This window comes from Crocodylus porosus, unplaced genomic scaffold, assembly GCF_001723895.1.
Source record: "Crocodylus porosus isolate Cpor-Errol unplaced genomic scaffold, CroPor_comp1, whole genome shotgun sequence".
Lineage (NCBI taxonomy): Eukaryota > Metazoa > Chordata > Crocodylia > Crocodylidae > Crocodylus > Crocodylus porosus.
Genome location: NW_017728943.1, coordinates 61118891 through 61131875, shown reverse-complemented (window position 1 = coordinate 61131875; position 12985 = coordinate 61118891). Strand labels below are relative to the sequence as shown.

The window sequence follows — 12985 nt, the reverse complement described above, 5'->3', positions numbered from 1 at the left end:
GGGGGTGGCAGGGAACTGCGGCCAGACCGGCAGTGCCAGTGCCTGTGCTTGCAGGGGTGGGGTGGCTGGGAGACGCTACCAGGGGCCAGGGAGAACTGCAGCCAGGCCACCTGGCATGCTGGAGGCCATCCCTGTTTTTTCCCTGCAGACCACCATCCTGAGAGTCTGTGCAAAGCAGAGGGCAGCTAGGGGCTCCCTCCGGCAGGGCTGGGGGGTGCAGGGGGAGTCGGGAGTGAGGGACACCAGAAGAGGAGGGGCTGTAGGCTGGGAGTGAACAGCAGTTGTGGGGTGGGAGTGAGGGGCACTGGGATGGGGTGGGGGGCAGGAGACAGGTCAGGAGTGAGGGGTACTGGCAGGGCCAGGGTGCTATGGCTTTGGGCTGGGGGGCACGTACTGTGGGTTGGGAGTGAGGGGCACCAGCATGGACTGTGGATCAGGCAGGGGCCACAGCACTGACATAACAGGGCTGCTCAGCATCACAAAGCAACTGGGGGACAGCTGCAGCTGGAACCATGTACTGGTAAGTGAAGGGGGCAGAGGAAGCTCTGATTTTCCATGATAAAACCCCCTGAAATCAAACGCCAAAATATACAGGTATTTAGAATTTATTTTATTATAACGATTCAGGCACTGGTAGGCGTCCAAATTGCTTTAAATTTGTAAATATATCAATAAAACATTGTGTTCACACACACACACACACACACACATATACCCCATATATATATACACACACATACACACACTCTCCTATAAATACACATACATACCCCCTATCTATATCTCTATATATATAGATATATAACGTTTCATTTTAATCATGGAAAAACATGGATTTGAGGTTTAAAAAAAATAAAAAATAAATAAATAAAATCAGAGAATTTGGGATTTTTCAGCAGGAAAAAAAAAACAGGATCCCTGCTAATTAATAAACTTCCCAATCCTCAAAAATCAATAAGAAAAAAAGCCTTCACTGTATAGAGGAAGAGCCACCTATATGAAGGTATTTTTCCCATTCCACCTAGCAGTACAGCTCTTCACAAGCTGTTCTGCTGCCATAGGTCTAATCCCTTAGCCACACAACAGTAGTCAAGGTTGGTAACCAGAAGATAGTACTTCTAACAGCAGTAATTCCTGACTAGATATGTGCCTGGAGATCCACAGGGAATACTACTGCATAGGAGAGCAAAAACAAATTTAATTTGTTTGGTAAACAACTGATTTTTATCCAGCCTCAATCCAACTGGTGCCTCATTGCAAGTGCACAGTGAAACTTTTCTACTCAACCATTGCTAATCTCCAAGCACAAGTTTTCATTAAGACTCAGCAGTCCCGCTCTACATCTTAGCAAAGGCAAGTCCTGGGATACATATAGCCCCAACAGACCTTAAAGCTTCATTATTTTTACAAAGCACATGATAGCACATTATATATTTAGTATTATAAATAATTAAAACAAAGACATCTAAAAAACCCTAATGAAGTACATTTTGTGCTGCAACAGCTTTGACTGTGTGGATTTCTGCTGATATGCTAATATGCAACATTCACTAATTTGCTGTGGGTCTCCCAATCACTAATTAGCAAGTTTCTAGTGTACAAGATGTTCTTCACAGCAGAGCTGATCATTGCTTTATCATTACACAATAATGAAGGAAGCATGAGTCTTAAAAATGCTTGATTTAGCTGCTGCAAGGCAGTTTTGCCTTTAACATGTAAAAAGAACTGTAACTATCCCAAAAGGTAAGTATTGAGGACCCACTTAAAATTGGTGCTACATTTAGTACTTAATAATCTAGCCACTCATTAAAGCACTAATTCTCTGCCAGCAGCATCTCATGTGTGTATTGTACAACACTAACTTTACTGAAGTAAACACTAATAAGGTAAAGCCTCTCTGATTCAAGCTATAATTTGGTGAATCATTAAGACTCATCTTTTCTGTAAATACTTGTAAAATGAAAAAGCCAATGTCTGGATACCTTAGTACCTCCTCTGGCAAAAACACAGCTTTCTGTAAGATCATTGAGTCCAGTCCCCTGCAAGGTGCCTACTGTCTATGAAATCTATGAAGAGGATTCACATCAGACTAAGAACCACTTAAAACATGCATGTTTATTCCTGGAGTCGTATGACCGATTACAGAACCAGTCTCAACATCCTTCTGTTTCTTAAACGTTTACCCTAACAAATCCACAAATTAAAATCCACAAATCCAATGACCTTAAACCTGACGTTTAAATAACATTTAAAGTGCACTTTGAGGATGGTAAATATTACAAGTGCCATTACTAGTCTATTGTCAACAATTGCGAAATGTATTGTGATAGAGCTGTACCTGAAAACTGTAGCTGTTTCTGAACTGAGAAAGAGACAGTATGTGGTTAAAACAACCCTATCAGTTTAAAAAGGCAGAGTGGAAATCCCCCAGACTTTTAGCGTTGCAAAGATCACTTCTACAAACAAAACAAATAGAAAAAGGTTAGGACCATAGTCAAGGCAGTTAAGAGTATTTCCCCACAAAACTGATGCTGCAGTGACTGAAATTATGCAACCCTACACACTATGTATTTTCTTTGAAGAAATATAAGGTGGTGGTTGGGGGAGGAAAAACAACCCTCCCTATATTTTTGTACCCCAGGGATATACTGCTGATACCACTTTCAGGGGAGCTATGGCTGATGTGAGAAGCAAATGTCAGAAAGGAGCACTGGCAGGTGTGAAGAGGTCAACAAAACCCAGGGCGCAGTCCTGCAGATACTGACGCAAACTGAGTGACGCAGGTGGACCAAGCTGCACAAGAAAGTTGCACTGGATCAATTTATGAATCCTATCCTGGTTTAAACTTAGTGTGCAAACACCCTAAATTTTCTGTTTTTGATTTAAGCAGGACTTTTCATTCTCGTTTAAGCCCAGATGGGCAGTGCTTGCCCCTGCCCCAGCTCCACTCCTCCCTCACCACGCGGGTCGTGATCTGCCCCCCGTGATCTGCCCCCACAATCCCTTCCACCACACCAGACTTACCAGTTGCATACGGCTTTCCAAGCTGCTGGGCTGGTATCAGAAAATCGGATCAGTATCGGCTGATATGTCTCCTTAAAAACTGGCTATCCATATCGGCCCCAAATCTCTATTGGTGCACTCCTACTTTATCCATTAGACATTCAATGGATTAAACCCAGAAATAATCCTGAAAGCAAAGACCAGCCTAGGAGGGAGCTGAATCCAGGCCTCATACATCCTAGCCAAGTGCTTTAGCCAGGAGCTTGTTATATTAAATGTGTATGCTCCCTCCTCCTCTTGAACTGTGCGCGCACCACCATCCTGTCAGCATGTATCTGGTGTGCTCAGCACACCACTAAGACTAGACCCATCAGTGAAGTGACAATCAGTATCCCAACGTAGTTTAGACAGGAGCGAGTGCTAAGAGTGACTAAGTGCTTAGGCTGCGGCAGTTCTGGACATACCCAGTAGGGGATTTTTGGCTCACGGTTTCTGACTCAGGCCCTAAAATAAACCTAAGTCTTGCCTCAGATGCCAAATCTTTTTAGAATCTGTCATTTTACATATCCTACATCAATCCATCCTTCCACCAGCACCGATCTATTTAATTTACAGGACTTCTGCTCATTTAAGATTAAGTATATATTTTCTTGCATACCACATGCCCACATGTTTTGGGAAGGCAGAGTAAAGTGGGGGAAAAGATTTTTTCCAGTCATGGCTGAATTTTAGTGGCATAGAATAGGAGTAGAGCCTGCCTGTTAGCATCACTCATCCTCCCTTTCCTGCTCAGCCAAAACCTAGAGATATAACCCTCTCAAAGTTGCTGCCAAATTGGCAGCTGCTTTTGGCTAAGCAGCAGACCCCATCCCCCTTCTGTGCACCAAGACCAGAGGTTTTCAGCCTTTTTTCACTTGCAGACCCCTATAAATTTTGAACGGAGTTGCAGACCCCTTTGGAAATTTTGAATGGAGGTGTGGACCCATTTGAATGGTATGTATGTGTATTCACATACTTTTGATCAATCACAGTAACCTTTTGCAGACCCCTTAGACATAGTTTGCAGACACCACGCATTGAAAACCACTGGCCTAGAAGGAAACAGCCCCTGGCAGCCATCCTAGCATCCTCACGCCTCCATTCCAGTGTGGAAATTAGCTTCCTCACCTAAAACACCTACCCTGATTTTGGTAGGTTTTGACTGGGGGGGGGAGGAGGGGGGGGCAGGCAGGGTGGAAGAGGGAGAGACTGTGTGTGGTATGTAAGTAGGTTCTTCACATCTTACAACCTATGAAGAAATGTGGAACATAATTCATCCTTGGAGTCTGTCAATAGAGTCAACTCATTTCCAAAGCATCTCTCATTCTCTCTCACTTCCTTCCCACCAAGTAATCACACCAGGCACATGCATGTTCTCTGAAATTCTGGAACTGATTGGATGTAGCAATCAGAAATTCCCATAAGTAGACAGAAAAATGCCACAGAGTTGAATGCAGGCCTCTCTTCACTTAGGCAGTTAAGCCAACACATATCTTACATACAGACATGTCCTAAAGCAGTGGTTCTCAACCCTTTTAGACTCAAGGCATTGCTCAGAAAGTACCAGCTCTTAGCTTTCACTCATTTTTTTGACTACAGAAAAATAATTGAGCAATTCTTCCATTTTAAACAACTCAGAAAAAAACACTACAGGTCAAAATGGTTTTCATATTATTTCTGATTTGAAAGCTCTGCATTTATCTTGCAAAACATAAGGGGTTTTGTAGGGGTTTACACACATAACAGGCCCATATTGTGCAGCATCCCTTGGCACCCTTAAAAGGATCTCATGGCACTCTGGGGTGCTGCATCACCTGCTTGAGAATCACTGGCCCAAGCTAACTTGTGTGGGTAGGGTTTTGTAGGATCAGGACCTTGATTGGTCCTTGATCAGGACCTTTACTACTATTAGGATGCATCCTCACTGAGCTACAGGCTTCATAACTACAGTAAAATCTCCATTATCCAGCATGAGCGGGGAATGCCAGGTGCTGGTAATGTAAAAATGCTGGTTATCTAAAAATACTGGAGTTGGAGGTGGGGCTTGCACACTGCGGCGGCACGGCTGGTGGATAGCAGTGATGGCGCAGGGTGATGGATAAAGGTGGCAGCACGGGGTGGTTGTACATGGCAGTGGCAGCAGCAGTGCGAAGTGGTGGATGATGGTGGCATGGCAACAGCAGCGTGGTGGCAGTCAGTAGAGCATGCTGGCTAGTAGAATGCTGGAAAACAGGGATTTTACTGTATATCTGCACTGCTCAAAATCAGAACAAGTGCCTTTATGTGGCCTTCCATGAAACTGGCAGACGTAGAAGGAAGCAATCATCCTAGTTAGTTTCATTCAAAAGTGACACAATTAGGTTTTCCTCAAAGCCCTGAAGAAACTTCAGTTGCTTCTGGGAACCTTTGGGGAAAGCCCCAAATGGAGAAGTTGAGTAGGACCAGGATCCTGGTTTTAGTCAATTTAACTTGGCAAATGAGTCTAACGCCCCCAAGTCATGCTATTGTTCAAGTATACCATTCAATTTCTTCTGCAACTACCAGAGTCTTGAAGACCCTGAGAGAGAACAGAGGAAGGAAATGGCTCAGACTGGGGGAAGCTTATTTTTTCAAGTAAACAGGAAGGGGATGAAGACAAGTGAGAAAACAGACAGAAAAGGGATATTGAGAGAGAGCAGAAAGAAAGGTGGCAGGAAAGGAGGAAAAAAAGAGTCACAAATACAAAAGCAGGAAATAAAGAGACAGGGAAGGAAAAAACCACCCAGATTTTAGTTTCATCTCTCTCTCCTCTCCCCCACCCCTCCCAAATAGTATCAAAGCCAAAGGCAAGCCTTACTTTTGCAAACAAATGGCTTGACAGTTGCATATTTTGGAGGGTTGGTGGTCTTCCTGATAGACTACTATAATCTGCCTTTTAATAATTCCCTAGGGTTACTATAAAAGGCTTCCACTGATTTGTTTGTCACCATCTAGTGCAAGGCAGGAAATAATTTTTTCTTTAAATTTTTACCACTCTTGGCAATTTGACTTAGTCCAAATGCATTATTTAAACAACATATAAGCAGAATACTCCAAATGAATTCAGTTTATTTCCCTGAATTATTACAGTAAAGTAAAATTCAGCTTTCCTAATTCACTGCAGCACATCGTATTTGGAACCCACCCATGCTCCACTACAGAGCTGTTCAACTTTAATGGGGCCAGGGGCAACGCACCCCACAGGGCAAGTGGCAGTAGCATGCAGCAATCTTCCTTCTCCACCAGCATTGCATGAGCAGCCCCCTCCTGCACTGCAAACATGGGTGCCCGCTTTGCTTCACAGCGTGCCCCAGCCTCACCCTCAGTTCTCCAGCTGCACAGGTTCCATGGGCTATGAGCTCTCTCAGCACTACAAGCTGTGCTGCGCCACACCATATTGCTCCCTAGGGCAGGAGCAGGAAGTAGAAGTCAGAGGAGGGGAAGCCTGCAGTGGCAGCTGGGTGGGACCCCAGGGGCCACAAATTAACCCCTTGCAGGCTGCCACTTAGACAACCATGCTTTACACTACTATTGGTTCTTCAGCTAATACACTCTTCCCAATCCCACACCCCTAGTTCATGAGATTTTTGCATTTTATTCAGTTATACTACTAAGTCCAATGGCACATGAACACACCTTTTTTCAGCCACTACATTTGGCATTAGTGGTCATCAAAAGTTAGAGGACAAGCATTTTCTTTAGTATTCATTTGAGATCACTACTGGTAGCAGGGGCAACGCTACAAACTGTCTTCTCTTAAAATAAAGGGAAAAGAGCACTGGTTTTAAAAACTATTTCTCAGACAGAAAACCTAATGGGTGACATTAAAAACTACAGAGTATGAATGGAGAAATGTTAAATTTGCTTTCTTACTAAACCATAAAGATAGTGTGAGACAACTCCTCCCTACTCCAGGGGTGAATAATTTTGGTATCATCACAGGGAATACAAGCTACCTATTTATTAGGCCTTTGCGAAGCAGCAAGTATTCACTTTGGATTTGGATGCGGTCAATTCACAGGACAGTGATTCGATTTGGAGGTTTGAATCACTGTTCCAATTTGATTCAGCAGAATCAGATCTGAAAGGTTTGGTGCTGCTTTGAAAATACGGCCACAGACTAAACAGGCAGCTGACACAGCTGCCTCCAGCTGGTAAATCTGTTGGGGTTGGGGGAGGGAGGGAAGAGATGGGCTGGGACAAACTGCCCAGCTGGGGTGGGGGGCATGTTACTTGGGGAGGGGAGTGGAGAGGCACGAGATGCAGGCGCGGCAGTGTTTGGAGCAGGGGGCTCTGTCCTGCTGCTGCTTGCCCAGCTGGGGTTGGGGGCGGGATGCAGGCAGAGCCCACTCTAGGCTGAAGTGAGCAAGCAGCAGCAGCAGCACAGAGTCCCCGCTCCCAGCACCGATGTGGGTGTGGCAGTGCTGGGAGTGGGGCCTACACCCTGCTGCTGCTTGTCCAGCAGGTGCGGGGTGGGGAGGAAATGCAATGCAGAAGCAGCTTGCTCTGGACAGCAGCAGGACATAGCCCCCCACTTCCAGCAGTGCCACAACCATATCAGCACTGGGAATGGGGGCTCTGCCCTGCCTCTGCTTGCCAGCCAGCAGGAGAGGGCGTGGAATGTGGGGGTGGCAGCACTGGGAGCGGGGGCTTTCTCCCTTCTGCCCAGACTGAGCCGTACTCACATCCCATCCCCACCCCAGCTAGCCAAACAGCAGCAGGGCAGAGCCCCCACTCTGAGTGCTGCCGCACCCACATCCTGTGTCCCCCCGCCTTGGCTGGGCAGCTTGTCCCAGCCCCAGCCCCAATGTCTACCTCCCCCATGCCCCTTCCCTCTGCCCTCCCCCAACCCCAACAGACTTACCAGCTGGAGACAACTGTGTCAGCTGCCTGTTTAATCTGCGGCCAAATTGCTGAATCTTTTCCGAATCGATTCAGATGCTTCAAATCGATTCAGAACTTTTAATTGGTCTCCTGATTCAATTTGGATTCGGAGATTCGGCTCTCGAATCGAGCCAAATCTAGCCCAAGCAATGTGGTTGAGCAGCAGGGCAGTCCCATGAGGAAAGAAGTCCTGCTCCACAGCCTATGGAACAGGGGTGTTGGACACATGATCTGGGAGCCAGATTCAGCCTGTGGAACTACTGAATCTGACCCAACAGTCCAGCAGGCTACCGCAAATGCACTGCCCCTCAGCTAGCTCCACTGTCACACACCCCTACTGACCCCAGTTACAACTTGCTGGGCAACAGCACAGAGCCAGGGGTGTTCAGCCACGTATCCCTGGCTCTGTGCTGCTGCCCAGTGGCACGGAGCTTTGGCTGGTCAGCAATGCCACGGATGCACAGCTGCCAAGAGCCACATTTGTGCAAGGTAGACAGGGGTGCTGCTGGCTCCTGGGGATGCATGCTCCCAATTTCACACTGCACAAACACAGCTCCATGCAGCTACACATCCCTGGCCCCATTCTACCACCCAGCCTGGACACACATTGCCAACTGAATGCAGCCCCAAGGATCTGGCCTGGGAGGAGCCCATATGGTCCAAATCCAGCCTGGGGAAGAGTCTGACACCCCTGTAAGAGCAAAGATGGCAACATTACAGGTTTATGCTGTAGAAGACCTTAAGTTTAGCCTCAGTAGCCTAATCAGCTCTGCCTTCCAGGGTTTCAGGAAGAAATCTGCTAAACTCTTGCTTCGATTGTGAGAAGTCCCAATGATCATCCTTTACCACAGCCACGATAAACTCCCTTAGGAGTCTTGCTTAGCAGCCCTTGAGTGAGGAGAACTGCTACAACACAGAAGCCAAGGCCAATGGTCATGAGCGAGATTAACAAAGTAGATCTTGCAGACAATGCCAACTAACCCGTATTTACAGTTCTTCCACTGAATTTCTTACTTAAGTAACTGTTGTGTGACAACTCTGTTTCACTACAGAACACTATCAAGACAGACTGCAATATTTTTCTTTAATATCCATTAAGGGCCATGTTCTGGGTTTGGATGTACAATTCCAGACGGCGTGACTTATGGGGATAAGTTTATATTTGCAGCCAGCATATGGCCCCAGAACAGACAAGGCTGAGAATACAATGCAACTGAAAGATGACTCAGACTCATAGACATTAGGGCTGGAAGGGATCTCGGAAGATCATTGAGTCCAGCCCCCTGCCCAAGGGGCAGGAAGTCAGCTGGGGAACCCAGCAAGATAAGCATCCAAATTTGTCTTGAGGGTGTTCAGTGTATGTGCTTGAACCACCTCTGATGGCAGGCTATTCCAGACCTTGGGGGCTTGGACAGTAAAGCAATTCTTCCTTATATCCAGCCTGAAACGGTCTTGCAGTAGTTCATAACCATTTGAGCTCATCATTCCTTGGGGCGCTCTGGTGAACAATCGTTCCCCCAGATCCTGGTGATCACCCCTGATAAACATACATGTGGCCATCAGATCACCTCTGAGTCTGTGCTTTTCCAGGCTAAAGAGCCCCATGGCTCTCAGCCTGTCTTCGTAAGGTCTGTTTTCCTGACCTCTGATCATATGCGTGGCTCTCCTCTGGACTCTCTCAAGCTTCTCCACATCCTTTTGGAATTGTGGAGTCCAAAACTGGATGCAGTACTCCAGCTGCAGCCTCACCAAGGCCGAGTACAAGAGGAGAATGATGTCCTGGGATTTGCTTGAGAACCATCTACAGGAGCACACCAGCGTTTTGCTCGCTTTATTGGCTGCAGCATCACACTGCAGGCTCATGTTCATCTTGTGGTCAGTCCTGATCCCCAAGTCCCTCCCGTCTGTAGCGCTAGTTAGCATAGCACTACTGAGCCTGTAAGGATGCTGCAGGTTTTTCCTCCCAAGCTGGAAAAACTTGCATTTTTTGGTGTTAAACACCATCAGGTTCTTGTCAGCTCATTTCCTGAGCCTGTCCAAGTCAGCCTGGATCTCCTGCCTGTCTTCCGGGGTGGATGCCTCGCCCCAGAGTTTGGTGTCATCGGCGAACTTGGCCAGTCCACTTCTAACTCCAATGTCCACATCATTAATGAAGATGTTGACCAATATGGGTCCAAGGACAGAGCCTTGGGGGATCCCACAGGTCACAGGGCACCGTGACAAATGACTTCCGTCTATTACCACCCTCTGGGTCCAACCACGGAGCCAATTTCCCAGCCAGCGGATTGTGGTGGACCCAAGGCCACAGTTGGCCAGTTTTGCCAAGAGGTGATCATGGGATACCAGATGGAAGGCTTTTCTGAAGTCAAGATCTATGACATCAATCTCTTCTCCCTTGTTCAGGTGATAGGTCACCTGGTCATAGAAGGAAATGAGATTGGTCAAGCAAGACCTACCCGCAACAAACCCATGCTGGCTATCCCTCAGGATGTTGGCGTTGGCCAGTCCATTAAGGATGGCCTCTTTAATAAGCTTCTAAAACTTCCCCTGGATAGAGGTCAGGCAGATGGGCCTGTAATTTGCTGGATCCACTTTCCTCCCTTTCTTGAAGATAGGCACCACGCTGGCCTTCTTCCAGTCTTTGGACACTTCACCAGAGCACCAGGAGCTCTCGAAGATCCATGCCAGGGGCTGGGCTATGATGCTAGCCAGCTGCTTGAGTACCTGGGGGTGTAGATTGTCAGAGCCAGCTGACTTGAAAGTATCCAGCCTGTCAAGGTGTTCCTTCACAAGGTCAGCATTGATGGAGGGCAGGGGATCATCCTCACCCAGACCTCCCTGTCCCACAGTGGGCATGGGCGTCCCATGGGACTGATGAGAGACCGATGCAAAGTACCCATTTAATAGGTTGGCTTTTTCCTGGGCATCAGTTGTCCCATCTGATTTAGCAGGGCTCCAATGCTGTCCTTGCTTTTCCTCTGGCTCCCCACATATCTGAAAAAGGACTTTTTATTGTTCTTGATACTCGAAGCTAGTTGGAGTTCAGTTGCAGCCTTGGTCTTCCTGGTTTGCTCCCTGCAGGACCAGACCAGTACAGAATATTCCTCCTTGGAGGTGAATCCTGCCCTCCATCCTTTGTAGCCCTTTCTTTTTAGCCTCAGGAGGTCTGCTAGATCCCTGGAGAGCCAGGGGTGCTGCTGTGCCCTCTTGCAGCCTTTCCTCCAAGTCGGAATAGAATTAGCTTGTGCACTGAAGATGGCTCCTTTGAGGAGCAACCACGCTTCCTGAACTCCCCTCCCACTGGGGCTGTGGTCCCTTAGGGCCTCACTGACAAGCCTCCTGAGCTTGTCAAAGTCAGCTTTCCTGAAGTCAAGGACTTCAGCGTTGCTGACTGACTTGCAAGCTTTATGCTGGATGGTGAAGGTGATCAGCTCGTGGTCAGTCACCCAGCTTCCCATCGATCGCTGGGTTGCCAATTAGGTCAACTCCAGTTGCCAGTAGCAGGTCGAGCAGCACTTTACCTCTCGCTGGCCCGTAGACTTCTTGGGTCAGGAAGAGGTCATCCATACACAATAGGAAGTTTTGTGACCACTCAGATTTTGCTGAGTGATCCTCCCACGAGATGTCTGGGTAGTTAAAGTCACCCCTGACAACCACAATCATGGAGCATGCAGCCTCAGCCAGTTCCTGGGTGAACTCCTGGTCAAGCTCTTAGGCTCTGGGGATTCTGGGTGTATATTTCACCATGGCGACAGTCAGTAAAACTGATTTGTAGACTGTTCTTGTGGTTTATGTGTGTCTGTTTGTAGCTTATTAAGTTAATACGGGGTTTGGGATAATAAAAAAAAATTCTTGGATTCCGACACCACCTTTTATGAAATAGACTCAATGCAATCTACAACTACTGAATGTAATCTAAGGAACCTTGTAAGGAAAGTGTGACTGCCATGCTACACATTGAGAAGGCAATTTTCTATGGCTCTAATCCTGCAGAGTTTTAAACACAAGCTCATCTGTACACACTATAAGCAGTTCCAAATGAAACCATTGTAGTTTAGGGTGCATAAAGTGAGTACTTGGAGTTTTGCAAGATTATTTGTATTTTTATGAAGCTCATTCATAACTCTGTTTCCTCACCTTCCTGAGTACTGCTTCTCACTGAGGGTAAAATTCTTCTTTAGGCTGAGAGGGGATCAAAACATGAATGAATAGCACACTGCTGTCTGGGCTAGTACAAATGTGCTGTCAGAAACTGAATGGAACACAGATGCCATACCATGGGGAGAAAACAATACAAGAGCCAACTTGTGAACATTAACTGTGAAGGAGCAGTACTTAAACAGTCTGGAACAAAAGGATCAAGAATGAAGACACTTATTTTTACAGCCCAGGATAAAGATCCTCCAGGATACAGAAAATGGAGGAGATGAACCATTTTGGGAAAGCAGAACATATGGTGCTGCTAACTAGGAACATTTCTGAGTTTAGAATAACATAGCCATGCTAAGCCTTAGCACATTGTATTCCAGGTGTCTAATAAATGCTGGCTTTTTTTAAAGGGCTGCCCTACGTCACTGAAATTTTCACTGGTCACAACAATTCACTAGAAGGAGTTTAAGTTGATTTGGACTCAACAGAGGCCACGGAAAAGAACAGGGCAGGGTAACCAAATGTGAGAGTTGAAGCAGCCATGGAACTAGCCCCTACAGAAAAGCTGTGTCTAAAAGCAAAGTAGAGAGGTACTCAGGAAGGCTGAAGGATCTGTAAATCTCCATTTGCCCCTCTCTATATGGTAAAACTGGTAAAAGGATCAGGATCTGACTCCTAGTTCTGCACTTTACTCATTGGATACCTCCTCTGCTTCTACTTGTCTATTTTTAAAATACATTGTTAAGCCAAGATAGAAAGATCTACACTGCTTCCTAAATCCTTTCTAAGTCTGGTTTCAGCCCCTTGTACTTCACTGAGATTGTTCTCACCAAAGCCTCTTAGTTTTACTCTTAAAAATAATAATAATAATAATAATAATAAAAAAAAAAAA

General features: G+C 46.4%; 1 protein-coding gene across 4 annotated transcripts in view; it reads right to left on the bottom strand.

The window, feature by feature from the left end:
• TRAF5 (TNF receptor associated factor 5) overlaps nt 1-12985 on the bottom strand; it is a 53165-nt gene that overhangs the window by 35310 nt on the left and 4870 nt on the right. The window contains exon 1 of one of the 4 annotated variants that reach the window (XM_019549437.1): nt 6381-6397. The exons of the other annotated variants lie outside the window; for them this stretch is intronic. The gene's annotated coding sequence lies outside the window, so the exon portion shown is untranslated. Of the gene's footprint in view, nt 1-6380; nt 6398-12985 lie in introns of those variants that run through there. 4 annotated transcript variants of the gene reach the window in all.